This window comes from Microtus ochrogaster, chromosome 2, assembly GCF_000317375.1.
Source record: "Microtus ochrogaster isolate Prairie Vole_2 chromosome 2, MicOch1.0, whole genome shotgun sequence".
Lineage (NCBI taxonomy): Eukaryota > Metazoa > Chordata > Mammalia > Rodentia > Cricetidae > Microtus > Microtus ochrogaster.
Genome location: NC_022010.1, coordinates 70,382,462 through 70,386,276, shown reverse-complemented (window position 1 = coordinate 70,386,276; position 3,815 = coordinate 70,382,462). Strand labels below are relative to the sequence as shown.

The 3,815-nt window shown below is 48.1% G+C and overlaps 1 protein-coding gene across 6 annotated transcripts in view; it reads left to right on the top strand.

Annotated features, from left to right (window-relative positions):
- Positions 1-3,815, top strand: part of Dop1b (DOP1 leucine zipper like protein B) — a 110,492-nt gene that overhangs the window by 26,031 nt on the left and 80,646 nt on the right. The gene's annotated exons all lie outside the window — the stretch shown is intronic.

Below are 3,815 nucleotides of genomic sequence, written 5' to 3'. Positions count from 1 at the left end.
TTCCTTTGCATCTGTACTGGATTGCACAGACTTAACTAGAGGTTTGCATGTGGACCACTTGCGGCTTTCACTTCTCTGTCCTGATTTCCCCAGGGGATAGCCCACCATTATAGTTACATCTGTGGAGGAAGAATCTGTCTCATTGTCACCCATTGTCACCATAGCTCAGTAGTTGTGGTGATACAGAGGAGGGATCATAGGGACTCAGTAGTTGTGGTGACACAGGGGCATTACCAGATTTTCTGCAAGTTCTTTTGCCTTCATGTTCTGATAACAGGTGTGTGTGTGTGTGTATGTGTACCCATGAGTGTCTATGTGTGCTAATACTCGCACATTTGAGTTTTTATATTCTCTAACAAATTAAACGTATTACTTGGCTCCCCAAAGGTCCTTCAGTCTGTGTTACTCACACTAGAAACGTGTTAAAAGTTGGAGTTTTTTTTGTTCTTTTGGTCGATGAATGAAAGTTTGTTTGAACAGTCGATAGTCTTGTTTAATATCGGTATTTTTCCCCAACCTGTGATTTCTTGACATTGAACCAAGAGCATGAATTACTGAAAGCCAAGTCAGTGTGTACCACGCCCAGAAGTGGTGACCAGCTTCCCAGGGTAGATGCTGGCCAAGGCTTATGTAATCCCTGAGTGTGTGTTACAGGCACAGTGAGTGAGCTGGTAGTAGATCATTTTTGCTATTTCTGTTTTACTCTGAGAAAGAGCTGGACCCCTAAGCCCTTAGGAATAGAACCAAATACCCCAGCACATAATTCTCATACACAGGAAGAGGAGCAGAGTCAACAGTGTCCATGTTGGGAGACATTGCGAGGGGCTGGGCTAGACCCAGCTGTGAGGATGCTTTCGTGTAGGTGAAAACTTTTCCCTGTTTGCACTGCTCAGTTAACACGAACAAATGGAACTCTTGGCCCGTGACTGACAATGTCACTGTTCTGACTTTCTGACCCCTGGAGGCTGGCATGTCACCTCTTCCTGCCCCAGAGCCTCGCGCGCACACATGTGCTTCACGTGTGCTTTGCTGCACTAAGAAAAGGAGATTAAAAGGGCAAGTACTCGCCAGACTCCTTTCTAGGAGAAGAGGGAGGGGAGTGCCGTGATGGCTGTAAGGAAGTGAAAGCCAGAGCCAGGTGTAAAGACAGATCTGTGATCTTGGCCGCAGAAGTGCTGAGGCAGACCAGGGAGAACGAGGGAGGAAGAGTGGAGATAGCATGGACTTGGAGGTTATGATGTTGATGGTTGCTCTTAGTTGCCTTTGAATTAAAAGTTTAGGGTTCTGCATTCTAAACTGCACACTGATTTTTAGAGTCTAACGACAGAGGTAATCTGGGTCATTCTCATATGATAGAAAGTTCCCTAGCTTTTCACCCTAGTTATTTTGCTTTTCCAGGGTGAAGTTATGTCAAAATTATTCTTTGAGACCTTTTTTAGTGATTTATTTTAATGTGCATTGGTATTTTGCCGGCATGGATGTCTGTGTGAGAGTGTTATGTCACCTAGAACTGGAGTTACAGACGGTTGTGAGCTACCATGTGGGTGGCTGGAATTGAACCCAGGTCCTCTGGAAGAGCGGTCAGTGCTCTTAACCCCTGAGCCAACTCTCTAGCCCCTATTTTTGTTCTAATGAGACAGGGTTTCTCTGTGTCACCACCCTGGCTGTCCTGGAACTCACTGTGGAGACCAAGCTGGCCTCACACTCAGAGATCTACCTGCCTCTGCTCCCAAAGCTACCAGCCAGGCCTGGCCTTACTTTTGCAATGAGTACAGTGAGATATACAGTTGCATTTCTTTAGGACTAGCTAGCCAGTGTCCTCTGCATACGGGAAGGGAATCAGGAGAGTTTCCTGGGTTTTGATGGTGGAACTTTCATGGGGGGAAGCAGTGCAAATGGCCGGCATCCTTATCCTGTGGCTCTTACTTAGAAGAACATGTGCGAGTGTGTTCTAGTGCTCACAGTGGGCTTTATCTAGGGACTTCCCAGCAGGGCTGTGTCCTGGCACACACCGACTCGTCTGTCCAGTCCACCACATAATGCAGCTGCTGATGGTGCTTCCGCCTGGGTGATGGCTCAGAGCTGAGCAAAGCCAAGCTCTGTGTGTTTGCTCTGCTTTTAATAGAAGCCCAATCAATACCCTCAGCCACAAAACCCTCCTGTGTACTTTGCCTAAATCCTTGGTTTGACTTCTAACTCCTCATGCTTGTTTTTCTAAGATGCAAGGCATCATTTCCTACAAATATTTTATGTGCATTTAAAACTTTCATTAACTTTTTGTTCTTTAGCAGCTTCACAGTTTTTCTTTTTTGGTTTTTCCAAACAGAGTTTCTCTATGTGTCCTCATAAATTTATAGGATGAATTTTGTCATTGTAGCCTCTGACCCTCTCAGGTGGCTCCCTCTCCCACTAACGCCAGTCCTCTTCCCCAAAAGGCCCTACTGTCACGTCCTTGCTGGGTTCCTGAAGAGCACAGGCAGCTTAGGAACAGGCACACCACTGCGGAAGGTGACCCGTGGCCCTCTGCTACATTAAGTTGTCCCTTGGGCAGGGGTGGGGCCTGTGAGTCCTGCCTTCTCTTGATGAACAGCTGAGAGACCCGACCTCTGCCTGTCTTGTGCAGCGAGCTTGTGAGTTCATGTCCAAAGGGTGCCATGTCCCTGGCTCTCACAGTCTTTGCACCCCTGAGCTTTAGGGAGGAGGGCGATCATTCGTTCTCTGCACTTGACCAGGTGTGAGTCTGTATTAATCACCCAGACTCACGTTTAAGAACGAACTCTGTTTGTATATATAATGTAGTATATATTCACAACAATTTTTTTCTTTCCTTTTATTTGTTTTTGAAATCAAAAAGCAAGCTGATGGTGGTTTATGTGGCATGGTCTTCACAGTGCCAACTGTGTCCCACTCACCTGGCACTGGGGACCGTGAAGGACCTCGGGCGCCAGTGGTTAATGTCCAGCAGTGTGGCCTGCGTACCCACTGTTGCCTGTGCTGTTTTTACGTGGCCACTCCCATTCCACTTTTGCACCATCTCCCCGAGGCAGGGACTCTTGGCTCTGTCTTGTGGCTGAGTATGGGTTCGTGCTGAGGTCAGTCTTATCCTGGGTCCCATAGCCAGGATTTGAACACAGAAGGGCCGAGCTGAGAAAGCTGTGAGCTGCTCTTCACACTGACCTGGTCCTGGCCTTCTTTCCTCCCAACATTTTGCAAGTAGGAACCATGAGACATGGAGTCCTTGCAGGGGCTGAGTCAGCTCAATCCTGAGGTGAGCCCTCTCTGTCGGGTTGCTGGCAGGCCTGTCACCAACCCACATGTGGTTTTTAGTGCCGGCACTAGAGCAGAGCTTCACTTTAGCATCCATGGAAAAACGGGCCCTGATCCACTGATTGCTGACTGCGTCATAGGAAGACTAAGTGCAGATAGGAGGTGTGGCAAACCTGTGCTTCCCAGCGCTCAGGAGGCTGAGGCAGGAGGCCAGCTGGGATACCAGAGACACCCTGTCTAAAAATAAGGGGACTGGCGGGTGGCCCAGCAGTTAGGGTGGCTGCTACCAAGCCTGGTGTCTGGACTGATAGCCAGGGCCCACATGGTGGTAGAAGAGGTCAGCTTTTCTAGATTGTCCTCTGACACAAGCACATGCAGCATCATACTACACACACAGGTACACACATGCACATGCAGCATCATACTACACACACAGGTACACACACACATACACAAGCACATGCAGCATCATACTACATACACAGGTACACACACACATACACAAGCACATGCAGCATACATACTACATACACAGGTACACACACACA